Here is a 25,419-nt window from a genome sequence, read left to right as displayed (position 1 = left end):
CTTAGGTAGGTTTAGTGTAAATAAACCCTTTGTTTGGCCAGCCCCTATAACCCTGCACACTGTGCTTTGAATAAGAGGTTCTGAACCAAAAAAGAAAGTGTATGAAAATGTTATCCACCCCCACTAACACACCAAAAGAAGGATGCTGAGCCAACTCAGGAGGTGCCCACTGCCTGTAAAGTGCTATATATTGGGTGCCAAATAAGCAGAAAATTGGTCTTTAAAAGGACTAAAAGTTAAAAGATTTTGAATAAAACCATAGGATTAAAAAGAGCTAAAAGGTTTTTTCCCCCCATAAAAGAATACAAGAATAAGAAGTTTTTAAAAGAAGAAAGAGAGCTTTTAATGTTTCACCTCATCAAGGCTTCCTCAGAGAAGTACTGAGCTGATTGAGCCAAACAGGAAGTTTTATAGGGATTTGGAGGAAGGCGCTTGTCCACCTCCTGTGGATTGTGATTGGCTCTCCAGGCCATACCCCTCTCACTCCCCTGTGTTTAATGAAGGCCTAATTGAGCCAAACACGCCCATCGTTTTAGCACGTGTTCATGTTTTCTGAAGTCGCCCAACAACTCACCTCCTATCAACACTCAACCAAGGAGAGAGAGGAGCCCCCTCTCTTTGCTTTTGTCTTTGCTTCTTCAGTAGCTGTTTCCTTTTTGTAGGTTTTTCCTTTGCTTTTGTCTTTGCTTCTTGTGTAGCTTTGGCCCTTGCTTTTGGCTTTGCTTCTTCTGTAGCAACTATGCAAGGAAATATGAAGGGTGCACTTTGCTCCAAAGCAGTACCTGAATATTCTCATCAGTTTTCCAGGTAATCTTGAAACACAAAGAATCAAGGAGACTTTTTATTCAATTGTATAAAGTATTTTCATTGCCTATATGTTGACAAGCCTCTGTATTACTTCATCCCCTCCTTCTGGCTTCCCCAATGTTATAGGTGCAATATACTGTCCCCATGGGTGTGTGGCTGACTGCCAAAGCGTTTCTAAAATGCCCTCTAGAGTGGCAATAATGAGACCAAGTGCCCTACTGTCTGCCATTCACATTGTGAAATATGCTTGAGTGCCCAGGATGCCCCTTAACGCAATAAATGATAGTGTGCCCTCTATAAACTTCAAAACATGTCTTGATGAATTCCTTTATAGTAGAGAAAATGTGATGCAGTACCCTATAAGGTGCCTTTACAATGGTCTAAATTTGACTGTTCCCGTGCCCTTACTTCCAATGGAAAAGGGTGCTGTTATGAAGTGCCCTTTATGCTGCCCCTACATGAGTGTAAATGGTGCCCTTTCCCAAAGAAGACGATTAGATGCTATGCCCAACAGTCTCCCCTACAATGTGCCCACTAGGGCATTATTTCCCAAAGTGAGGCTGTGACGACACTTGGGTTGTCATCCCATTCCCATTGTTACACTGGTGAGAGCCCATGTCGTGCAGTAGCAGCCCTTTAAAATGTTCCACCCCTGCCCTTCAAACAGCCAGCTTCAAATGCCAAGTAGTTTGCTACAGTTTGGGTCACCTTCTGTCTGACCTGGATCTGTGCAATAATACTTATTTTAGTGAATTCCCATTTTAGTCAAAGTTATCTTTCACTTTTATTTTAAAGCTCATCATTTAGCCTATCAGTTAATAAATGTGTGTGGCATTTACTTCAAAGTTATTTTGAAGTAATTTATTAATTTTGTTCAAGATGTGATGACTAAAACATTATCAGCCCACATCAAGCCCAAACCATGGCCTTCTGCAGTGTCTTGAATGTATACATAACTTCCAAATACAATTTTCAATTGCTGCCACGTTCTTTTTTTGGCTATTATGCTCAACCTCCTGTTGAGAATGTTTGCCAGTGATTACTGTCAGAACGGTTTTAGACAGCTCATCAAATTACGCTAATTATCAGTAGGCCTAAATGCATTAGTTATGTTAAGTAGATTTGGTAGGCCTACAATTTACGCATTTTAACGGTCGTAATGGTTTGACAATTTGTGTCCCTTGTTGTGAATTGCGGCAACATTGGCCTTTTTGGGGACAACTAAAAAGATTAAATAAATAAAAATTATGCAGCTGAAAATAACACCACTCAGCTGGTTTACACTTAGTTTTTTGCGACATAACAGTGCGTTTAAACTGCAGCGATGCAAATCGCTTGCCATCGCTCTTCTTCCCACAGTGCACCACGCTCAAGGGGCGTGTCAAACAGATTAATGCAGAGTTGTAGTTCTCTAAAGTCACTGCTGTAGTTCGTATAATGTCATGGCAAAGTGTGCAGACAAAATACAACTTTTACACACATTAAGCAAAAATCCGATACGCTTTCTAGATCTGACATGATCTTATCTATTGCACACAATAGGTTATTTTTATCCCACTTTTTTTAGACCGAGTGAAATATTAAATGCCATCCGCACTCTATGTAACTGGTCTTGTGCCGGCTGGAATGCAGAGTTGTCTATGGTCCATGTTGTATAATGTTGTATTTATAGTGTTTACCTCATTTTTATTATTAATGTATTGTAATAGTTACAATTTCTGCAAGCTAGCTAGCACTTTAACAAGGTTTTCAATAACATTGTAAATAATTGTATGCATAGGCCTAGCTGGATTTTGATAGATAACCACACCCTGTTTTCAGAACCAACTAATTAAATTCCCTCCCGCTATTTATATATTTTTGGAGGGAATACATTGGTATAAATACAGGTGCTCTCCATCAATATTCTATAATTCTTCATGAATAACGTCCAGAGGAATGCTCTCATCGGCCTGCTCTACTACCGGAGAAGACTCTGCCGACAATTTTCAATACCAACCATTCATAGTAAATGAGAGTATCTTAATACCTAACAGCCCAATTCAATAAAAGGAACACAAAGTTCTGTCAGTGACAATTTTTGGTTTATTACACATCACTGTGTGTGGCCTGCATTTCTGCCTCAAAAAACAAGCGGTGAATATTAAATTTTAATTCTGACCGCTTAGCTGGTGGCAGTCTTTTCAGGGCAGGGAGGCTTAAAAAAAAAAACTCATCCTCGTCCTCTGCTTGAGGTGGTGGAAGAGGAGCAGGTGTCTGTGCCATCTCCAAATCACCAATCATCCTCTCCTCAAATGCCGACAGCCTCTCTTTGCGCACACTCTTTCGGCCAGAGGATGCTGGGGGCTGGCTAGTGGTTGCTGCTGCCTGACTAGCAGGGGAAGCTCTGGCCTCACTGGCAGGGGTTCCTGGCTCGCCTGGCTGTCTGCTTTATTTCATCCTCACTGACCTGGCTGACTGAGGATGTGGTTGCTACCTCAATAACTGATGTCCACATATTATGGTATTAGTATTATGTTTACATTCACAGTTTCCCTTGCACTAGCCTACTAGTTTACATTCACAGTATCAGGTTAGGGTTAGTCACTTCCCCCCACAGTTATTAATATTTGTGGCATCTTAATCATCGAATGCATCACGGGCACTGGGCACTACATTTACATTACATTTAGTCATTTAGCAGATGCTCTTATCCAGAGCGACTTACAGTTAGTACAGGGACATTCCCCCGAGGCAAGTAGGGTGAAGTGCCTTGCCCAAGGACACAACGTCAGTTGGCTTGACCGGGAATCGAACTGGCAACCTTCGGATTACTAGCCCGATTCCCTCACCGCTCAGCCACCTGACTCCCTAAGGACACGATTTATTGTAAATGGCTAAAATGTCCATTCGCGTCATGATGAGATTGACTCCTGCCCATGCATTTACAGTAACGTTTTGTCCTAAGCAGGTATTAATTAAACTGACCTAATATACTCTTTATTAAGAACAGTGTATTTACATTACACTAGACTGTGTCAGTAAGCAACATAATTTTTCTTATGCGTAGACTACATGCGGCAATCCTTACAAAACAGGAAAACATTTTCATTGTCAAACACAAGCCATTCCCGACCCGTCAGCCATTTGGCATTACATTGTCTTTTCTTCGTTTCTCTAGTGCTATCAATATCCTCATCCCCTGCCTCGTTCCTCTTCTCGCCCCCAGAAGTTTGTCCTAACCACCGCCGCATTAACTTAACTTTTTACTTTACTTTACTACTCTAGCTAGCTCTTATTACCTCCTATGATTCGCTATGCTTCGTTTTACTTCTTCCTTGTGTTTTCTGGTGGACGCTCCGTTCGTTCCCACAGTTTGTCACGCCGGTTTCACTTCAACTGCGCGCAGCCAATGGGCGTATAAAACGTTATCACGTAGCATTACGGCACAGTGTTCATGGGAAATTTAGGAAGTACTGCCAGGGGGATAAATGACCGAGAACCATGCCGAGAACAGAGCCTTATGTATCATTCATCTAATGCCTCATGTATCACCGGCCAAACTGGCTAGTGAGTTTTTATTAACACCCGCCAAAATTAATTTTAACCCGCATTTGGCGGGTTGGCGGGTGTTCATTTAGAACCCTGCTTGACACCCGTCAGAGGCGGCTCATTCCTCCAACTCACATAGCACCGGTAACGATAATCACCCTTGGAGACTTGTCAACAGTCCAACGTGTATTTAATGTCACGTACTATGTTCGTTTTTACATTTGTTTAACATTTAACTTCATTGTGTTGTATCAAAGGAAACCTTGGCTGTTAGAAATTCATATTGGTCAAGAAGTAGGCTACGCTGTAGTAGATTTGTAGTGACATTGTAGAATAATACATGTATAATGGCACTGTAACAGTTGACTGAATAATGGTGTCTTGTAAAGATCTAATAAATAACATTTTACAGACAGTCCTCTTTTTCAATTTATTTCAAGTTCAAATGCACATTGTTATTTACAGCACGATATCCATAAACGGTCCGCGTACAATGCCTATTCAACAAATGTTTAGAATACATTTGACCCTTTACTCTGTAGCAGAGCCAACAGACAAACCACGTACCATCACACCTTTCCCCTACCCCCGACAAGGAGAAAGGGGGTTTCCCCCCTTGTCCTTATCTCCAGAGCAGGAGCTTCAAAGCTTCTGGCCCAGCATGGGGTCAGAAGGTAGATCAAAATGGCCTTACAGTATGGAGACAAAGGATTTTAAGGAAGAACTAACTTTTCTGGATTTACAAACATATTCTCAAGGACTACATGGCTCATGGACACTATTTCAATGACAGTAGTTGATGTGTTATAATGTATGCTTTCCCTTTAATGCTGTGTTGATATAATTTGATGTTTTAATGTAACTTCCTTTCCTGTTATGATAAATCAGTCAATCTTGATATCAAAATGATTCTAATCTACAAACTAAACCATTTAATAATGTTGTATTGTTATATTTCGAAGTATAAGCAATACATGGACATTTGAAATAGCTGAACTCTGAAAAGTTATCAACCACTTCACACCCATACGTCAATCTCAGGATGGACGCCCAGGTGGGAGTAACTGACCAATCAAAGAGTTCACCTCCAAAAGGATACCCCCCTTTCTCAAGGATTATAAAACCTAAATGATATATAACGTTTCAACATTCTTTCACCATCTTTAACTTGACACCCCCGTCCAAGGCGGTTCGTTTCTCCAACTCACGCAGAGATTTGTCAACAGTCCAACTAATGTCACATACATAAGGCTCGTTCCTCAAGTGAAAAGCCACATTTAACTTGACACAACCCTGTGGAGCCCACAACTCAATCATGGCAACATCAAGAGGAGATTATGGTCACTTCTCCGTGGATTATCTCTGTTGCCCCTCTCAAACCAAGGAAAAGAAAGGACAAGAAACTGGCTCCATGGTATTCAGAGGAAACCCGCACTCTTAAGAGGTCCACTAGAAAACTAGAACATAAGTGGCGTACCACTAAATTGGAGGTTTTCCGCCTGGCCTGGAAGGACAGCCTAATGGAGTACAAGCAAGTCCTCATCAGGTCCAGATCAGATTATTTCTCTAGGTTGATTAGTAAGAACAAACACAACACTAAGTTCCTATTTGATACTGTTGCAAGTCTCACTAAGAAAAGTACACTCTGTGTTAGTTCAGATTTCTCTCCCAATGATTTCTTAGATTTCTTTGACCAAAAAATCTATGCAATAAGGGACAAACTACAGACTAGTCCTGGAGGAGTGGCCATCAACACTGAACTTTCCCCTATACCAAGCATGCTGCACGTTGAGGCTCTCACTCACTTTAACCCTATTTCTATGGAAGCGTTCATCGAGCTGATAGACTCCTCGAAACCCACTAGCTGCCTTCTCGATCCCCTCCCTGCTAAACTCTGTAGGGAACTTCTCCCTATTATTGGACCACCCATGCTTAGTATTATTAATGAATCTATTGTAATTGGCCAAGTCCCCAACGATTTCAAACAAGCTATTATTAAGCCCCTTCTTAAAAAAACAAACCTGGATCCAGGTTGTCTTAGCAACTACAGGCCAATTTCAAATTTGCCATTTCTCTCCAAACTTTTAGAGAAGGCTGTGGCACAACAGCTCACTGAGCACCTCTCCTCAAATCAGCTTTATGAACCTCTCCAGTCTGGATTTCGTCTCCACCACAGCACTGAAACTGCATTAGCCAGGGTAGTCAATGATCTACTGTTAGCCTCTGACGCGGGTTCTATCTCTGTCCTGGTTCTTCTAGACCTAAGAGCAGCTTTTGACACGGTGGATCATGAGATTCTCTTGGAACGTATGGAGAACTATGTTGGGATTTTACCTGACCTTAGACCTAGACGGCGTCAAAGTCTCTCAAAGCCAGCTAGTAAAAAATTTAGGAGTCACAATGGACCCAGACCTTTCGTTTGAGTACCATATTAAGCAAATTACCAGAACTGCATTTTTCCATCTACGTAATATTACCAAAATACGAACATTTCTCTCAAAGGATGATGCCGAAAAACTAATACATGCATTTGTTACGTCCCGATTGGACTATTGCAATGTGTTGTTCTCTGGCCTCCCAATTACCCACCTAAACATTTTACAGCGGGTGCAAAATGCTGCTGCTAGACTATTGACCAGATCAAGAAAGTTTGATCACATAACATCTACTCTTGTCTCTCTACACTGGCTCCCTATCCAAGCCAGAGCTGACTTCAAAGTTCTACTACTAACCTACAAATCTCTGCATGGATTGGCACCACTGTACCTCTCCGGTCTCCTTGCACCCTATTGCCCCGCAAGGACACTTAGATCTCAAGATGCTGGCTATCTGGTGGTTCCCAAAGTTAAGAAAAAAAAAGCTGGAGGTAGGGCGTTCTCATATAGAGCACCTCTTCTCTGGAACAAATTACCCGTCTCAATTAAGGAGTCTGATACTGTTTCGACATTTAAAATTAGGTTAAAAACGTTATTGTTTAGTCAATTCTACGACTGTTAAAGGTAAGTATGTTACTAGTTGGAGGCAACGGGGGACGGGTTGCTTCCATCCTTATTCTATAAGTATAACTTATTTTAGAGTTCTCTTCCCCTGGAACAGATTTCATGTTCCAAATGGGGGGGGGGCTGTCGCTGTCTTGGTGTGTGGGGTTGCATCAAATTCCCCTTTTTTGCTCTGTTAAATTGCTGCACCAGTCCACACTTGACCGGTGGGGATCTCATTCTATTATGACTGTAACTGTTAGCTCCTCCTGGCATTCTCTAATCCCTGCTCTCCTCTCTCTGTCCCCCCCCCACACACATCCCTTGTGGTGTGGGGGGTTTGAGTTGTCAGCACCTGCCTGGTCGTCAGTCAGCCAACGCTGGACCTGGTCGCGAGTCTCCCGGTCCTGTCCTATAAAGTTGAACAATGGATTTTGGTGTTTTAAAAACCCACCGACATTGTATGACTATGTTTAGCCTGTGTTCTGCTCCTCTCTCTCACCAACCGTCTCTGGAGGAGGGGATCCCTCTCTGAATTGCTCCTCCCAAGGTTTCTTCAATTTTTTTCTCCTGTTGAGAGTTTTTTGGGAGTTTTTCCTTGTTTTCCTTGAGGGTTTAGGTTGGTTGAGGGGCAGTTCTATGGGCATATGTGAAGCCCTCTGTGACATGCTTGCGTGTAAAAAGGGCTATACAAATAAATTTGATTTGATTTGATTATGTTGTCATTCGAAAGGGTGAACAGGACCTAGATCCAGACCGTTGATAGGTGTAACGGGGGGTAGGCCAGAGACGATACCCTTTTTCTTCAATTGTTTTAACAATGTCTACGTGGTCGACGGAGAATCGTTTTGCTCTTCGAGGTTTTCGGCCAACTGGAAGTCGTCCCTCCCCCGACATCTGCATGTCGCTCTGGAGGGTTACAGACCTGTGGATTTCACACAAAACGAGACAGACTATTGGTATTATTCGCCAGTTGAAGAAGGTCAACATCTTAACCATTATATTGTTAACAAAAAAGACAATGTCATATACTACCGGAGGGATCTGTATATAATGGATGTCGAGCAGCAGTCGGAAACTTCATATAAGGAGAAGCGTCCTCACTGCGTGTATGAGCAACGACGGTTGTTTGGCAGAGACGTAACATTTCAGACCCTGACTGTTTACAGATCCGTGTTCCCATTCATTGGTTGGACGATACTCAAATTCACCACTAGGTGGGGCTATTGTTTAAGGTTTCAGCTTGTATAATCATCTAATCTCATGTTGCCATTACGTCGACTCTGCCCGTTTACACAATCCGTGTTCAATGTCATTGGTTGGATCAAACTCATCACGGTGAAAAGAGTCTTACAAATTAAACAAGACAATTTGCCACAGCCAGGAATCGACCCGATGCCCAATTTGTACCCTAGGGTGTACCCTAATCCCCCGCAGTGGGCAGATGCCTGTACCTGTAAAGGGAAAATGGGGTCCCGTATCGTATCTTATTTGATGATTAATTGTGATACAAATAATTGAGATTAACACACAATCTTATTTTGGCCATTTATTGGAACATGTAATCAAAGCTTGTACAAAAAAAACACATTGAATGCAAAACAGTCATATTATCTATTTTAACTATTTACAACAATTTCTATATACAGTTTTTCTACTCGGCAGAACTTGCAGAGCCGACCGGTGGGCTGCTGAAAACAAGTAGAAATAACACATAATAAATATAAAATATTGCTCTATCAAGCATCAGTGCAACTTGAGTGTTGCATGTAATTCACCTTTTACTAGCCGATGTGTAAAATTAGGGATATTTATAAAATTACCTTTCTTGTTTCTTTGAGTGGAGGTTGATTGGTGGGTTGGCTGGAGTGTGGTCTGGGGTAGGTAGAGCACCAGCTGCGGCTGGAACAGGACGGGGTAGAGCGACAGCAGCAGCAGACGTGGCAGGAGATGGAGCAGAGCGCGGTGGCATGGCGGCTGCAGACAGCACAGGAGCCAGTCGGGGATAGGCTGCAGGATGACAAATGATATTGGTTAATGATGAGAAACTACATTTAAACATTCTGCAAACAACAGACTAAATAAATTGATTTTTAAACAGATAAAACATGATTAAATACTTTCAAGTATTTATATTATTACAGTTTTTCTCCATTGCTTTGGCTCAATTCTTGAAACAGAAATGACATTCCCAAAGCTCTAAGTGCATCTGGAAAAATAGCCAATATGGTTCAGCACAAATACATAGATCACCTTCAAAAGGTCATATCTCACCCAAAACAGTTAACTCATGCTTCAAAACCAAATAATTTTCTCATATAAATAGTCAGTGCCCCCAAAATGAAAAGTTCCTTCTCGATTGCTTTGGCCCATCTCTCGAGAAAAAAGAGGACATTCTCAAAGCTTTAAATACATTTGCCAAAATAACCTAGATGGTTCAGCAAAACACCATGGCACACCTCCAAAGGGTCATCTTTCTCCTAAAACAGACAACTCATCAGTCAAAACTAAATCCTTTTCTCATTGCCCTCATTCTCATTGTCAGTGCCCCCAAAATGAAAAGTCCCTTTGGCATTGTGTAAACACTGCAGGTCAAAATGATTAGATGTTTTGTCAGTATGGCAATGGACCTTAAACATATCCCTCATGTGCACTGTGCTACAGTTACTGTAGTAGCTGTTTTCTTTCCAGGATACTATGTGTCTTCAATCTACCCAGACGCTTCCATGTTACCCCGCTCCTCATCTCCCTCCACTGGCTTCCAATCACGGCCTGTATCAGATTCAAGACCCTGGTACTGACCTTCCGAGTGGTGAACGGGATTGCACCCGACTACACCAAGTCTCTCCTCCAGCCTTACACCCCCACCCACCACCTACGGTCTTTTTCTGACAACCGTCTGGTGGTCCCACCTCTCAAGAGCGCCCGCTCCCAACCCAAGCTCTTCTCCTGTCTGGCCGCCCAATGGTGGAATCACCTCCCCACCTCCACCTTCAAGAACTATGTTTCTTCCCATTGGCACTTATTTGCTTTTCACAATATATGCTTCATGTTTTGGCTACCCACAATGTTTTTGGGGCTACCTCATTGTTTATGATCATTGACCTTATGCACTTTTGTAAAGTTCTCTCTTGGAAGTCGCTTTCGATAAAAGCGTCTGCTTATTGAATAAATATAAAATGTAAATGTGTATCAAACAGAAAAAATATTACAGTAATTCAAGAGTAGCCTACAAGGTTTCACATCACATATTGCACTCACACTGCTTTGGAAATTGTTACTGTAATTGCCATACATTGTGGTTACTGTAACATGAAATGTGTACAGCACAATATAATGTCATACAATAAGCACATCAAAACTAACATTATGTATAACCTACACTACCAACACATACAGTAAGAAAGTAAAGCACAACTGGAGTTTCACTAGTTGTCGTCCTCACTTTCCTGCTCATCCTCACGCTCCTGTCTGTCTGGCCACAGATTTCATCGACATCACATCTGATGTTCCACCTTGCGATGCAACAGGGGTAGAATCATTGTGCGTGCCGCAACCATCCCCTACACTGATCTGCTGTGACGTGAACGTGAATGTGTGGACGATCGATCAGCTTTGGGAACAGCCCGGGGGGCCAAGACCTGACGACGTGGTAGCGTGGCCGAGCGGTCCAAGGCTCTGGATTTAGGCTCCAGTCTCTCCGGAGGTGTGGGTTCAAATCCCACCGCTGCCACTTTTGTAGGGTGCTAACGCCGTCCCATTGCTTTGAAGTCAGTATGTTTTTGGGGCATCGTAGGTTTAGTGGCAACTACAGTGGCAATCTTTTTCCATAAAGTTGACAGGGTTCAATCCCCAGCCAGTACAGACCGTGGAGAGGCATCTCGTCTCTTGTGACGGTCGATAGCATCACGATTAGGCCACGTGTTTCAAACTCCGCAGAAGTATAAACCAGGCTTAGGGCAATTTCTTACTAGTTGGACGTCAGTAGGTGGTGTGGAAAGGTGAACCGTCCCTCGAAATGCTGTGCGATCATGGAGGCTGTTGTGGGCATTGGTGGTATAGTGGCAAGCATAGCTGCCTTCCAAGCAGTTGACCCGGGTTCGATTCCCGGCCAATGCAGAACCTTGAGAGAGATTCAAATCAACTTTATTTCGCCATGTATACAGATACTAGGAATTTGATTTGGTATTCTCCATGCAGGCTATAGCATCACAAATAGAACAACAAGACAAAAAAGAAAAACAATACAAGGACAGATAGTACCAGTATGAGCAAAATAATAAATAAGAATGGAGGTAATGTTAAATAAAGTGCCGTAAAGTTCATGTGTAAGAGTTATTTAGGAGGGCTATTGTTAAATATGTTTTATCTTGTGACGTTCAACCGCTTCCAGGCATTAAGAATGTCACGTGAGCTCCTGGACGATCGATCAGCTTCGAGAAGAGCTCGGGGGGCAAGGACTTGACAACTGGATAGCGTGGCCGAGCGGTCCAAGGCGCTGGACTAAGGCTCCAGTCTCTACGGAGGCGTGGGTTCAAATCCCACAGCTGCCACTTTTGTAGGGTGCTAACGCCGTCCCATTGCTTTGAAGTCAGTAAGTGGGTTTGAAAAAGTGAACTGTGGCTCGACATGTGCGATTGTATATGATTTTTTGGGACATCGTAGTTATAGTGGCAACTACAGTGGCAACTTTTTTCCTTGAAGTTGATTCAATCCCCAGCCAATACAGACCGTGGAGAGGCATCTCGTCTCTTGTGACGGTCGATAGCTTCACGATTAGGCCACGTGTTCCAAACTCCGCAGAAGTATAAACCAGGCTTAGGGCAATTTCTTACTAGTTGGACGTCAGAAGGTGGTGTGGGAAGGTGAACCGTCCCTCGAAATGTTGTGCGATCATGGAGGCTGTTGTGGGCATTGGTGGTATAGTGGCAAGCATAGCTGCCTTCCAAGCAGTTGACCCGGGTTCGATTTCCGGCCAATGCAGAACCTTGAGAGAGATTCAAATCAACTTTATTTCGCCATGTATACAGATACTAGGAATTTGATTTGGTATTCTCCATGCAGGGCCCCGTTCGTCGTAAGGGTTGAAGCTAAGTTAATCAATTGTCCCTTTAGCCCGTTAACATTAGCGAGATGAGTGAGAACAGCAAATATCGGTTTGTCAACGGCTGATCCGCATCCAAATCATGTGGTTAATTTCAATCAGGCTAAACTTATCAGGGAAATTGCACGTGCACGTCCTACTTCAAAAGGCAGGAAAGGTCGATCACCAAAACCGTGATTTTTTAACGGTATGATGGCGGAAAAGACGAAAGAGAGAGCGGTGATAGGCTATTGTCGCCATCCGAGCAAACTATTATAATGAGTCTCTAAGAAGACAATAAGCATATTATCATGGCTAAGTCAAACACCGCCATCGCTGCCAGAGCAAGACAAGCAGCTTGGCAAAAAATTGCCGATAAGCTAAATGCGAAAGTTTTGGGGAAATGTATAGGCTCATCTTAAGTGCCTCATTACCCCAATCAATCAGATCACATTTCTTTAAATGTGCCTGCTGGTATAGACTTAATGGAAATTAATAATCGAATGAGATCTTGCTAGCGAAAATAATGATCTCAACTCTTTCAGAATAAGTAGGCTAGATAAAAACAAGGCCAACGAGTATCTAAGTGATACGAATTCATAGACAATTATGAGGATATATGTAGGCTACTGCGCTTATATCATGTACTATATATGTGTATATGCATGTAGGCCTATGTGTAAATCCCTCTTTGATTTCATTGACTGGGACATGGCCAGGGAATATGATGAATTGATTCATCAGCTGGTTAAGCGCCAAGTACACTTTTCTTACAGCAACGCATGCTGCGGCTTTGCCAATGTTTTCTGCATCGCCTATACTGTATAAAAATGTAGCCTATAGCCTACCTGATGCAAAAAACCTCAAGGCTATGCAGTCTGAAGCACAGTTAAAGTGTCAAGTAGCTTTATTGTCAATTTCTTCACATGTCAAGACATAAAAAGGAATCGATATGACGTTTCCCACTCTCCCACAGTGAAACATATAAAAAGCACAGGCACAACAGATAAGACAAGACATTTCGTAAAACATAGCGTTACATATTCACATACAGCAGCATAAGCTCATAATAAAGCATAAAGCTTGCTGCGGCGTGTGATATATTTGCAATGTACGGCCCGAGAAGGTCTTGCAAATAAATGAGTCCTTGTCGGCTGAATCGATATCGCTCAAACAAGAACTCATCCGTGTGAAATAAAGGATCTTGGCAATCGCGAAGAACTCTATTGGTATGGAAAGCTAATCAAACTAAAATATAGCTCCTTGGTCAACTGGGTCTCTCAAAAAGGGAGCTGCCATGTTATTTTCCGGGGGTGTGGCAAGCTTATCCAGCTACACTTACGTTAGCCTGCTCTGGAGCAGGTTAGTGCTAATTGATATGTTACTATGGTGATTTATCGAAAGTCGCTTCCACGAACCAAAAAGAGGGGCGTTTTTTATCTTAGCCTGAAAATTAGCTCGCTAAACCGCTTAGCGAGCTACGACGAATACCCCCCAGGCTATAGCATCACAAATAGAACAACGAGACAAAAAAGAAAAACAATACAAGGACAGATAGTACCAGCATGAGCAAAATAATAAATAAGAATGGAGGTAATGTTAAATAAAGTGCCGTAAAGTTCATGTGTAAGAGTTATTTAGGAGGGCTATTGTTAAATATGTTTTATCTTGTGACGTTCAACCGCTTCCAGGCATTAAGAAAGTCACGTGAGCTCCTGGACGATCGATCAGCTTCGAGAAGAGCTCGGGGGGCAAAGACGTGACAACTGGATAGCGTGGCCGAGCGGTCCAAGGCGCTGGATTAAGGCTCCAGTCTCTACGGAGGCGTGGGTTCAAATCCCACAGCTGCCACTTTTGTAGGGTGCTAACGCCGTCCCATTGCTTTGAAGTCAGTAAGTGGGTTTGAAAAAGTGAACTGTGGCTCGACATGTGCGATTGTATATGATTTTTTGGGACATCGTAGTTATAGTGGCAACTACAGTGGCAACTTTTTTCCTTGAAGTTGATTCAATCCCCAGCCAATACAGACCGTGGAGAGGCATCTCGTCTCTTGTGATGGTCGAACACATCACAATTAGGCCACGTGTTCCAAACTCCGCAGAAGTATAAACCAGGCTTAGGGCAATTTCTTACTAGTTGGACGTCAGTAGGTGGTGTGGAAAGGTGAACCGTCCCTCGAAATGCTGTGCGATCATGGAGGCAGTTGTGGGCATTGGTAGGATAGCGGCAATTATAGCTTCCTTCCAAGCCATTGACCCGGGTTCGATTCCCGGCCAATGCAGAACCTTGAGAGAGATGTGTTTTATCTTGTGACGTTCAACAGCTTCCAGGCATTAAGAAAGTCACGTGAGCTCCCGGACGATCGATCAGCTTCGAGAAGAGCTCGGGGGGCAAAGACGTGACAACTGGATAGCGTGACCGAGCGGTCCAAGGCGCTGGATTAAGGCTCCAGTCTCTACGGAGGCGTGGGTTCAAATCCCACAGCTGCCACTTTTGTAGGGTGCTAACGCCGTCCCATTGCTTTGAAGTCAGTAAGTGGGTTTGAAAAAGTGAACTGTGGCTCGACATGTGCGATTGTATATGATTTTTTGGGACATCGTAGTTATAGTGGCAACTACAGTGGCAACTTTTTTCCTTGAAGTTGATTCAATCCCCAGCCAATACAGACCGTGGAGAGGCATCTCGTCTCTTGTGATGGTCGAACACATCACAATTAGGCCACGTGTTCCAAACTCCGCAGAAGTATAAACCAGGCTTAGGGCAATTTCTTACTAGTTGGACGTCAGTAGGTGGTGTGGAAAGGTGAACCGTCCCTCGAAATGCTGTGCGATCATGGAGGCAGTTGTGGGCATTGGTAGGATAGTGGCAATTATAGCTTCCTTCCAAGCCATTGACCCGGGTTCGATTCCCGGCCAATGCAGAACCTTGAGAGAGATGTGTTTTATCTTGTGACGTTCAACAGCTTCCAGGCATTAAGAAAGTCACGTGAGCTCCCGGACGATCGATCAGCTTCGAGAAGAGCTCGGGGGGCAAAGACGTGACAACTGGATAGCGTGACCGAGCGGTCCAAGGCGCTGGATTAAGGCTCCAGTCTCTACGGAGGCGTGGGTTCAAATCCCACAGCTGCCACTTTTGTAGGGTGCTAACGCCGTCCCATTGCTTTGAAGTCAGTAAGTGGGTTTGAAAAAGTGAACTGTGGCTCGACATGTGCGATTGTATATGATTTTTTGGGACATCGTAGTTATAGTGGCAACTACAGTGGCAACTTTTTTCCTTGAAGTTGATTCAATCCCCAGCCAATACAGACCGTGGAGAGGCATCTCGTCTCTTGTGATGGTCGAACACATCACAATTAGGCCACGTGTTCCAAACTCCGCAGAAGTATAAACCAGGCTTAGGGCAATTTCTTACTAGTTGGACGTCAGTAGGTGGTGTGGAAAGGTGAACCGTCCCTCGAAATGCTGTGCGATCATGGAGGCAGTTGTGGGCATTGGTAGGATAGTGGCAATTATAGCTTCCTTCCAAGCCATTGACCCGGGTTCGATTCCCGGCCAATGCAGAACCTTGAGAGAGATGTGTTTTATCTTGTGACGTTCAACAGCTTCCAGGCATTAAGAAAGTCACGTGAGCTCCCGGACGATCGATCAGCTTCGAGAAGAGCTCGGGGGGCAAAGACGTGACAACTGGATAGCGTGACCGAGCGGTCCAAGGCGCTGGATTAAGGCTCCAGTCTCTACGGAGGCGTGGGTTCAAATCCCACAGCTGCCACTTTTGTAGGGTGCTAACGCCGTCCCATTGCTTTGAAGTCAGTAAGTGGGTTTGAAAAAGTGAACTGTGGCTCGACATGTGCGATTGTATATGATTTTTTGGGACATCGTAGTTATAGTGGCAACTACAGTGGCAACTTTTTTCCTTGAAGTTGATTCAATCCCCAGCCAATACAGACCGTGGAGAGGCATCTCGTCTCTTGTGATGGTCGAACACATCACAATTAGGCCACGTGTTCCAAACTCCGCAGAAGTATAAACCAGGCTTAGGGCAATTTCTTACTAGTTGGACGTCAGTAGGTGGTGTGGAAAGGTGAACCGTCCCTCGAAATGCTGTGCGATCATGGAGGCAGTTGTGGGCATTGTTGGGATAGCGGCAATTATAGCTTCCTTCCAAGCCATTGACCCGGGTTCGATTCCCGGCCAATGCAGAACCTTGAGAGAGATGTGTTTTATCTTGTGACGTTCAACAGCTTCCAGGCATTAAGAAAGTCACGTGAGCTCCCGGACGATCGATCAGCTTCGAGAAGAGCTCGGGGGGCAACGACTTGACAACTGGGTAGCGTGGCCGAGCGGTCCAAGGCGCTGGATTAAGGCTCCAGTCTCTCCGGAGGCGTGGGTTCAAATCCCACCGCTGCCACTTCTGTAGGGTTCTAACGCCGTCCCATTGCTTTGAAGTCAGTAAGTGGGTTTCAAAAAGTGAACTGTGGCTCGACATGTGCGATTGTATATGATTTTTTGGGACATCGTAGTTATAGTGGCAACTACAGTGGCAACTTTTTTCCTTGAAGTTGATTCAATCCCCAGCCAATACAGACCGTGGAGAGGCATCTCGTCTCTTGTGATGGTCGAACACATCACAATTAGGCCACGTGTTCCAAACTCCGCAGAAGTATAAACCAGGCTTAGGGCAATTTCTTACTAGTTGGACGTCAGTAGGTGGTGTGGAAAGGTGAACCGTCCCTCGAAATGCTGTGCGATCATGGCGGCTGTTGTGGGCGTTGGTGGTATAGTGGCAAGCATAGCTTCCTTCCAAGCCATTGACCCGGGTTCGATTCCCGGCCAATGCAGAACCTTGAGAGAGATTCAAATCAACTTTATTTCGCCATGTATACAGATACTAGGAATTTGATTTGGTATTCTCCATGCAGGCTATAGCATCACAAATAGAACAACGAGACAAAAAAGAAAAACAATACAAGGACACATAGTACCAGTATGAGCAAAATAATAAATAAGAATGGAGGTAATGTTAAATAAAGTGCCGTAAAGTTCATGTGTAAGAGTTATTTAGGAGGGCTATTGTTAAATATGTTTTATCTTGTGACGTTCAACCGCTTCCAGGCATTAAGAATGTCACGTGAGCTCCTGGACGATCGATCAGCTTCGAGAAGAGCTCGGGGGGCAATGTCCTGACAACTGGGTAGCGTGGCCGAGAGGTCCAAGGCGCTGGATTAAGGCTCCAGTCTCTCCGGAGGCGTGGGTTCAAATCCAACCGTTGCCACTTTTGTAGGGTGCTAACGCCGTACCATTGCTTTGAAGTCAGTAAGTGGGTTTGAAAAAGTGAACTGTGGCTCGACATGTGCGATTGTATATGATTTTTTGGGACATCGTAGTTATAGTGGCAACTACAGTGGCAACTTTTTTCCTTGAAGTTGATTCAATCCCCAGCCAATACAGACCGTGGAGAGGCATCTCGTCTCTTGTGATGGTCGAACACATCACAATTAGGCCACGTGTTCCAAACTCCGCAGAAGTATAAACCAGGCTTAGGGCAATTTCTTACTAGTTGGACGTCAGTAGGTGGTGTGGAAAGGTGAACCGTCCCTCGAAATGCTGTGCGATCATGGCGGCTGTTGTGGGCGTTGGTGGTATAGTGGCAAGCATAGCTTCCTTCCAAGCCGTTGACCCGGGTTCGATTCCCGGCCAATGCAGAACCTTGAGAGAGATTCAAATCAACTTTATTTCGCCATGTATACAGATACTAGGAATTTGATTTGGTATTCTCCATGCAGGCTATAGCATCACAAATAGAACAACGAGACAAAAAAGAAAAACAATACAAGGACACATAGTACCAGTATGAGCAAAATAATAAATAAGAATGGAGGTAATGTTAAATAAAGTGCCGTAAAGTTCATGTGTAAGAGTTATTTAGGAGGGCTATTGTTAAATATGTTTTATCTTGTGACGTTCAACCGCTTCCAGGCATTAAGAATGTCACGTGAGCTCCTGGACGATCGATCAGCTTCGAGAAGAGCTCGGGGGGCAAAGACGTGACAACTGGATAGCGTGGCCGAGCGGTCCAAGGCGCTGGATTAAGGCTCCAGTCTCTACGGAGGCGTGGGTTCAAATCCCGCAGCTGCCACTTTTGTAGGGTGCTAACGCCGTCCCATTGCTTTGAAGTCAGTAAGTGGGTTTGAAAAAGTGAACTGTGGCTCGACATGTGCGATTGTATATGATTTTTTGGGACATCGTAGTTATAGTGGCAACTACAGTGGCAACTTTTTTCCTTGAAGTTGATTCAATCCCCAGCCAATACAGACCGTGGAGAGGCATCTCGTCTCTTGTGACGGTCGATAGCTTCACGATTAGGCCACGTGTTCCAAACTCCGCAGAAGTATAAACCAGGCTTAGGGCAATTTCTTACTAGTTGGACGTCAGTAGGTGGTGTGGAAAGGTGAACCGTCCCTCGAAATGCTCTGCGATCATGGCGGCTGTTGTGGGCATTGGTGGTATAGTGGCAAGCATAGCTGCCTTCCAAGCAGTTGACCCGGGTTCGATTCCCGGCCAATGCAGAACCTTGAGAGAGATTCAAATCAACTTTATTTCGCCATGTATACAGTTACTAGGAATTTGATTTGGTATTCTCCATGCAGGCTATAGCATCACAAATAGAACAACAAGACAAAAAAGAAAAACAATACACGGACAGATAGTACCAGTATGAGCAAAATAATAAATAAGAATGGAGGTAATGTTAAATAAAGTGCCGTAAAGTTCATGTGTAAGAGTTATTTAGGAGGGCTATTGTTAAATATGTTTTATCTTGTGACGTTCAACCGCTTCCAGGCATTAAGAATGTCACGTGAGCTCCTGGACGATCGATCAGCTTCGAGAAGAGCTCGGGGGGCAATGTCCTGACAACTGGGTAGCGTGGCCGAGCAGTCCAAGGCGCTGGATTAAGGCTCCAGTCTCTCCGGAGGCGTGGGTTCAAATCCCACCGTTGCCACTTTTGTAGGGTGCTAACGCCGTACCATTGCTTTGAAGTCAGTAAGTGGGTTTCAAAAAGTGAACTGTGGCTCGACATGTGCGATTGTATATGATTTTTTGGGACATCGTAGTTATAGTGGCAACTACAGTGGCAACTTTTTACCTTGAAGTTGATTCAATCCCCAGCCAATACAGACTGTGGAGAGGCATCTCGTCCATTGTGATGGTCGAACACATCCCAATTAGGCCACGTGTTCCAAACTCCGCAGAAGTATAAACCAGGCTTAGGGCAATTTCTTACTAGTTGGACGTCAGTAGGTGGTGTGGAAAGGTGAACCGTCCCTCGAAATGCTGTGCGATCATGGAGGCAGTTGTGGGCATTGGTGGGATAGTGGCAATTATAGCTTCCTTCCAAGCCATTGACCCGGGTTCGATTCCCGGCCAATGCAGAACCTTGAGAGAGATGTGTTTTATCTTGTGACGTTCAACAGCTTCCAGGCATTAAGAAAGTCACGTGAGCTCCCGGACGATCGATCAGCTTCGAGAAGAGCTCGGGGGGCAACGACTTGACAACTGGGTAGCGTGGCCGAGCGGTCCAAGGCGCTGGATTAAGGCTCCAGTCTCTCCGGAGGCGTGGGTTCAAATCCCACCGCTGCCACTTTTGTAGGGTTCTAACGCCGTCCCATTGCTTTGAAGTCAGTAAGTGGGTTTCAAAAAGTGAACTGTGGCTCGACATGTGCGATTGTATATGATTTTTTGGGACATCGTAGTTATAGTGGCAACTACAGTGGCAACTTTTTACCTTGAAGTTGATTCAATCCCCAGCCAATACAGACCGTGGAGAGGCATCTCGTCTCTTGTGATGGTCGAACCCATCACAATTAGGCCACGTGTTCCAAACTCCGCAGAAGTATAAACCAGGCTTAGGGCAATTTCTTACTAGTTGGACGTCAGTAGGTGGTGTGGAAAGGTGAACCGTCCCTCGAAATGCTGTGCGATCATGGCGGCTGTTGTGGGCATTGGAGGTATAGTGGCAAGCATAGCTGCCTTCCAAGCAGTTGACCCGGGTTCGATTCCCGGCCAATGCAGAATCTTGAGAGAGATTCAAATCAACTTTATTTCGCCATGTATACAGATACTAGGAATTTGATTTGGTATTCTTCATGCAGGCTATAGCATCACAAATAGAACAAGACAAAAAAGAAAAACAATACAAGGACAGATAGTACCAGTATGAGCAAAATAATAAATAAGAATGGAGGTAATGTTAAATAAAGTGCCGTAAAGTTCATGTGTAAGAGTTATTTAGGAGGGCTATTGTTAAATATGTTTTATCTTGTGACGTTCAACCGCTTCCAGGCATTAAGAATGTCACGTGAGCTCCTGGACGATCGATCAGCTTTGAGAAGAGCTCGGGGGGCAACGACTTGACAACTGGATAGCGTGGCCGAGCGGTCCAAGGCGCTGGATTAAGGCTCCAGTCTCTACGGAGGCGTGGGTTCAAATCCCACAGCTGCCACTTTTGTAGGGTGCTAACGCCGTCCCATTGCTTTGAAGTCAGTAAGTGGGTTTCAAAAAGTGAACTGTGGCTCGACATGTGCGATTGTATATGATTTTTTGGGACATCGTAGTTATAGTGGCAACTACAGTGGCAACTTTTTACCTTGAAGTTGATTCAATCCCCAGCCAATACAGACTGTGGAGAGGCATCTCGTCCATTGTGATGGTCGAACACATCCCAATTAGGCCACGTGTTCCAAACTCCGCAGAAGTATAAACCAGGCTTAGGGCAATTTCTTACTAGTTGGACGTCAGTAGGTGGTGTGGAAAGGTGAACCGTCCCTCGAAATGCTGTGCGATCATGGCGGCTGTTGTGGGCATTGGTGGTATAGTGGCAAGCATAGCTGCCTTCCAAGCAGTTGACCCGGGTTCGATTCCCGGCCAATGCAGAACCTTGAGAGAGATTCAAATCAACTTTATTTCGCCATGTATACAGATACTAGGAATTTGATTTGGTATTCTTCATGCAGGCTATAGCATCACAAATAGAACAAGACAAAAAAGAAAAACAATACAAGGACAGATAGTACCAGTATGAGCAAAATAATAAATAAGAATGGAGGTAATGTTAAATAAAGTGCCGTAAAGTTCATGTGTAAGAGTTATTTAGGAGGGCTATTGTTAAATATGTTTTATCTTGTGACGTTCAACCGCTTCCAGGCATTAAGAATGTCACGTGAGCTCCTGGACGATCGATCAGCTTTGAGAAGAGCTCGGGGGGCAACGACTTGACAACTGGATAGCGTGGCCGAGCGGTCCAAGGCGCTGGATTAAGGCTCCAGTCTCTACGGAGGCGTGGGTTCAAATCCCACAGCTGCCACTTTTGTAGGGTGCTAACGCCGTCCCATTGCTTTGAAGTCAGTAAGTGGGTTTCAAAAAGTGAACTGTGGCTCGACATGTGCGATTGTATATGATTTTTTGGGACATCGTAGTTATAGTGGCAACTACAGTGGCAACTTTTTTCCTTGAAGTTGATTCAATCCCCAGCCAATACAGACCGTGGAGAGGCATCTCGTCTCTTGTGACGGTCGATAGCTTCACGATTAGGCCACGTGTTCCAAACTCCGCAGAAGTATAAACCAGGCTTAGGGCAATTTCTTACTAGTTGGACGTCAGTAGGTGGTGTGGAAAGGTGAACCGTCCCTCGAAATGCTGTGCGATCATGGCGGCTGTTGTGGGCATTGGTGGTATAGTGGCAAGCATAGCTGCCTTCCAAGCAGTTGACCCGGGTTCGATTCCCGGCCAATGCAGAACCTTGAGAGAGATTCAAATCAACTTTATTTCGCCATGTATACAGATACTAGGAATTTGATTTGGTATTCTCCATGCAGGCTATAGCATCACAAATAGAACAACAAGACAAAAAAGAAAAACAATACACGGACAGATAGTACCAGTATGAGCAAAATAATAAATAAGAATGGAGGTAATGTTAAATAAAGTGCCGTAAAGTTCATGTGTAAGAGTTATTTAGGAGGGCTATTGTTAAATATGTTTTATCTTGTGACGTTCAACCGCTTCCAGGCATTAAGAATGTCACGTGAGCTCCTGGACGATCGATCAGCTTCGAGAAGAGCTCGGGGGGCAATGTCCTGACAACTGGGTAGCGTGGCCGAGCAGTCCAAGGCGCTGGATTAAGGCTCCAGTCTCTCCGGAGGCGTGGGTTCAAATCCCACCGTTGCCACTTTTGTAGGGTGCTAACGCCGTACCATTGCTTTGAAGTCAGTAAGTGGGTTTGAAAAAGTGAACTGTGGCTCGACATGTGCGATTGTATATGATTTTTTGGGACATCGTAGTTATAGTGGCAACTACAGTGGCAACTTTTTTCCTAGAAGTTGATTCAATCCCCAGCGAATACAGACCGTGGAGAGGCATCTCGTCTCTTGTGACGGTCGATAGCTTCACGATTAGGCCACGTGTTCCAAACTCCGCAGAAGTATAAACCAGGCTTAGGGCAATGTCTTACTAGTTGGACGTCAGTAGGTGGTGTGGAAAGGTGAACCGTCCCTCGAAATGCTGTGCGATCATGGAGGCAGTTGTGGGCATTGGTGGGATAGTGGCAATTATAGCTTCCTTCCAAGCCATTGACCCGGGTTCGATTCCCGGCCAATGCAGAACCTTGAGAGAGATTCAAATCAACTTTATTTCGCCATGTATACAGATACTAGGAATTTGATTTGGTATTCTTCATGCAGGCTATAGCATCACAAATAGAACAAGACAAAAAAGAAAAACAATACAAGGACAGATAGTACCAGTATGAGCAAAATAATAAATAAGAATGGAGGTAATGTTAAATAAAGTGCCGTAAAGTTCATGTGTAAGAGTTATTTAGGAGGGCTATTGTTAAATATGTTTTATCTTGTGACGTTCAACCGCTTCCAGGCATTAAGAATGTCACGTGAGCTCCTGGACGATCGATCAGCTTTGAGAAGAGCTCGGGGGGAAACGACTTGACAACTGGATAGCGTGGCCGAGCGGTCCAAGGCGCTGGATTAAGGCTCCAGTCTCTACGGAGGCGTGGGTTCAAATCCCACAGCTGCCACTTTTGTAGGGTGCTAACGCCGTCCCATTGCTTTGAAGTCAGTAAGTGGGTTTCAAAAAGTGAACTGTGGCTCGACATGTGCGATTGTATATGATTTTTTGGGACATCGTAGTTATAGTGGCAACTACAGTGGCAACTTTTTTCCTTGAAGTTGATTCAATCCCCAGCCAATACAGACCGTGGAGAGGCATCTCGTCTCTTGTGACGGTCGATAGCTTCACGATTAGGCCACGTGTTCCAAACTCCGCAGAAGTATAAACCAGGCTTAGGGCAATTTCTTACTAGTTGGACGTCAGTAGGTGGTGTGGAAAGGTGAACCGTCCCTCGAAATGCTCTGCGATCATGGCGGCTGTTGTGGGCATTGGTGGTATAGTGGCAAGCATAGCTGCCTTCCAAGCAGTTGACCCGGGTTCGATTCCCGGCCAATGCAGAACCTTGAGAGAGATTCAAATCAACTTTATTTCGCCATGTATACAGTTACTAGGAATTTGATTTGGTATTCTCCATGCAGGCTATAGCATCACAAATAGAACAACAAGACAAAAAAGAAAAACAATACACGGACAGATAGTACCAGTATGAGCAAAATAATAAATAAGAATGGAGGTAATGTTAAATAAAGTGCCGTAAAGTTCATGTGTAAGAGTTATTTAGGAGGGCTATTGTTAAATATGTTTTATCTTGTGACGTTCAACCGCTTCCAGGCATTAAGAATGTCACGTGAGCTCCTGGACGATCGATCAGCTTCGAGAAGAGCTCGGGGGGCAATGTCCTGACAACTGGGTAGCGTGGCCGAGCAGTCCAAGGCGCTGGATTAAGGCTCCAGTCTCTCCGGAGGCGTGGGTTCAAATCCCACCGTTGCCACTTTTGTAGGGTGCTAACGCCGTACCATTGCTTTGAAGTCAGTAAGTGGGTTTCAAAAAGTGAACTGTGGCTCGACATGTGCGATTGTATATGATTTTTTGGGACATCGTAGTTATAGTGGCAACTACAGTGGCAACTTTTTACCTTGAAGTTGATTCAATCCCCAGCCAATACAGACTGTGGAGAGGCATCTCGTCCATTGTGATGGTCGAACACATCCCAATTAGGCCACGTGTTCCAAACTCCGCAGAAGTATAAACCAGGCTTAGGGCAATTTCTTACTAGTTGGACGTCAGTAGGTGGTGTGGAAAGGTGAACCGTCCCTCGAAATGCTGTGCGATCATGGAGGCAGTTGTGGGCATTGGTGGGATAGTGGCAATTATAGCTTCCTTCCAAGCCATTGACCCGGGTTCGATTCCCGGCCAATGCAGAACCTTGAGAGAGATGTGTTTTATCTTGTGACGTTCAACAGCTTCCAGGCATTAAGAAAGTCACGTGAGCTCCCGGACGATCGATCAGCTTCGAGAAGAGCTCGGGGGGCAACGACTTGACAACTGGGTAGCGTGGCCGAGCGGTCCAAGGCGCTGGATTAAGGCTCCAGTCTCTCCGGAGGCGTGGGTTCAAATCCCACCGCTGCCACTTTTGTAGGGTTCTAACGCCGTCCCATTGCTTTGAAGTCAGTAAGTGGGTTTCAAAAAGTGAACTGTGGCTCGACATGTGCGATTGTATATGATTTTTTGGGACATCGTAGTTATAGTGGCAACTACAGTGGCAACTTTTTACCTTGAAGTTGATTCAATCCCCAGCCAATACAGACCGTGGAGAGGCATCTCGTCTCTTGTGATGGTCGAACCCATCACAATTAGGCCACGTGTTCCAAACTCCGCAGAAGTATAAACCAGGCTTAGGGCAATTTCTTACTAGTTGGACGTCAGTAGGTGGTGTGGAAAGGTGAACCGTCCCTCGAAATGCTGTGCGATCATGGCGGCTGTTGTGGGCATTGGAGGTATAGTGGCAAGCATAGCTGCCTTCCAAGCAGTTGACCCGGGTTCGATTCCCGGCCAATGCAGA

General features: G+C 44.6%; 1 long non-coding RNA gene and 21 other non-coding genes across 22 annotated transcripts; 21 read left to right on the top strand and 1 right to left on the bottom strand.

Moving 5' to 3' along the window:
- Positions 1-8,073: 8,073 nt before the first annotated feature.
- LOC136937077 (uncharacterized) lies at positions 8,074-9,242 on the bottom strand. The gene is made up of 3 exons (XR_010875209.1): positions 9,140-9,242; positions 8,671-8,770; positions 8,074-8,241 (listed from the first exon to the last, which is right to left on the bottom strand). It is a non-coding gene; the product is annotated as an uncharacterized lncRNA (long non-coding RNA).
- A 1,725-nt stretch (positions 9,243-10,967) lies between these two features.
- On the top strand, positions 10,968-11,049 carry trnal-uag (transfer RNA leucine (anticodon UAG)). Its single transcript has one exon. It is a non-coding gene; the product is annotated as a tRNA-Leu (tRNA).
- Positions 11,050-11,363: 314 nt separating this feature from the next.
- On the top strand, positions 11,364-11,435 carry trnag-ucc (transfer RNA glycine (anticodon UCC)). Its single transcript has one exon. It is a non-coding gene; the product is annotated as a tRNA-Gly (tRNA).
- Positions 11,436-11,786: 351 nt separating this feature from the next.
- On the top strand, positions 11,787-11,869 carry trnal-aag (transfer RNA leucine (anticodon AAG)). Its single transcript has one exon. It is a non-coding gene; the product is annotated as a tRNA-Leu (tRNA).
- Positions 11,870-12,227: 358 nt separating this feature from the next.
- On the top strand, positions 12,228-12,299 carry trnag-ucc (transfer RNA glycine (anticodon UCC)). The gene has a single exon. It is a non-coding gene; the product is annotated as a tRNA-Gly (tRNA).
- Positions 12,300-14,167: 1,868 nt separating this feature from the next.
- Positions 14,168-14,250, top strand: trnal-aag (transfer RNA leucine (anticodon AAG)). The gene has a single exon. It is a non-coding gene; the product is annotated as a tRNA-Leu (tRNA).
- Positions 14,251-16,724: 2,474 nt separating this feature from the next.
- On the top strand, positions 16,725-16,806 carry trnal-aag (transfer RNA leucine (anticodon AAG)). The gene has a single exon. It is a non-coding gene; the product is annotated as a tRNA-Leu (tRNA).
- Positions 16,807-17,588: 782 nt separating this feature from the next.
- Positions 17,589-17,670, top strand: trnal-aag (transfer RNA leucine (anticodon AAG)). Its single transcript has one exon. It is a non-coding gene; the product is annotated as a tRNA-Leu (tRNA).
- Positions 17,671-18,892: 1,222 nt separating this feature from the next.
- On the top strand, positions 18,893-18,964 carry trnag-ucc (transfer RNA glycine (anticodon UCC)). Its single transcript has one exon. It is a non-coding gene; the product is annotated as a tRNA-Gly (tRNA).
- Positions 18,965-19,316: 352 nt separating this feature from the next.
- On the top strand, positions 19,317-19,398 carry trnal-aag (transfer RNA leucine (anticodon AAG)). Its single transcript has one exon. It is a non-coding gene; the product is annotated as a tRNA-Leu (tRNA).
- A 557-nt stretch (positions 19,399-19,955) lies between these two features.
- trnal-aag (transfer RNA leucine (anticodon AAG)) lies at positions 19,956-20,037 on the top strand. Its single transcript has one exon. It is a non-coding gene; the product is annotated as a tRNA-Leu (tRNA).
- A 358-nt stretch (positions 20,038-20,395) lies between these two features.
- Positions 20,396-20,467, top strand: trnag-ucc (transfer RNA glycine (anticodon UCC)). The gene has a single exon. It is a non-coding gene; the product is annotated as a tRNA-Gly (tRNA).
- Positions 20,468-20,815: 348 nt separating this feature from the next.
- trnal-aag (transfer RNA leucine (anticodon AAG)) lies at positions 20,816-20,898 on the top strand. Its single transcript has one exon. It is a non-coding gene; the product is annotated as a tRNA-Leu (tRNA).
- Positions 20,899-21,256: 358 nt separating this feature from the next.
- trnag-ucc (transfer RNA glycine (anticodon UCC)) lies at positions 21,257-21,328 on the top strand. Its single transcript has one exon. It is a non-coding gene; the product is annotated as a tRNA-Gly (tRNA).
- Positions 21,329-21,676: 348 nt separating this feature from the next.
- On the top strand, positions 21,677-21,759 carry trnal-aag (transfer RNA leucine (anticodon AAG)). Its single transcript has one exon. It is a non-coding gene; the product is annotated as a tRNA-Leu (tRNA).
- Positions 21,760-22,117: 358 nt separating this feature from the next.
- On the top strand, positions 22,118-22,189 carry trnag-ucc (transfer RNA glycine (anticodon UCC)). The gene has a single exon. It is a non-coding gene; the product is annotated as a tRNA-Gly (tRNA).
- Positions 22,190-22,541: 352 nt separating this feature from the next.
- On the top strand, positions 22,542-22,623 carry trnal-aag (transfer RNA leucine (anticodon AAG)). Its single transcript has one exon. It is a non-coding gene; the product is annotated as a tRNA-Leu (tRNA).
- A 778-nt stretch (positions 22,624-23,401) lies between these two features.
- On the top strand, positions 23,402-23,484 carry trnal-aag (transfer RNA leucine (anticodon AAG)). The gene has a single exon. It is a non-coding gene; the product is annotated as a tRNA-Leu (tRNA).
- A 358-nt stretch (positions 23,485-23,842) lies between these two features.
- On the top strand, positions 23,843-23,914 carry trnag-ucc (transfer RNA glycine (anticodon UCC)). The gene has a single exon. It is a non-coding gene; the product is annotated as a tRNA-Gly (tRNA).
- A 352-nt stretch (positions 23,915-24,266) lies between these two features.
- Positions 24,267-24,348, top strand: trnal-aag (transfer RNA leucine (anticodon AAG)). The gene has a single exon. It is a non-coding gene; the product is annotated as a tRNA-Leu (tRNA).
- A 557-nt stretch (positions 24,349-24,905) lies between these two features.
- Positions 24,906-24,987, top strand: trnal-aag (transfer RNA leucine (anticodon AAG)). The gene has a single exon. It is a non-coding gene; the product is annotated as a tRNA-Leu (tRNA).
- A 358-nt stretch (positions 24,988-25,345) lies between these two features.
- trnag-ucc (transfer RNA glycine (anticodon UCC)) lies at positions 25,346-25,417 on the top strand. The gene has a single exon. It is a non-coding gene; the product is annotated as a tRNA-Gly (tRNA).
- Positions 25,418-25,419: the final 2 nt, after the last annotated feature.

The sequence above is a fragment of the Osmerus mordax genome, chromosome 27, assembly GCF_038355195.1.
Source record: "Osmerus mordax isolate fOsmMor3 chromosome 27, fOsmMor3.pri, whole genome shotgun sequence".
NCBI classification, from domain to species: domain Eukaryota; kingdom Metazoa; phylum Chordata; class Actinopteri; order Osmeriformes; family Osmeridae; genus Osmerus; species Osmerus mordax.
Note: the sequence above shows the minus strand (reverse complement) of the source record. Positions and strands in the feature narration are given on the sequence as shown.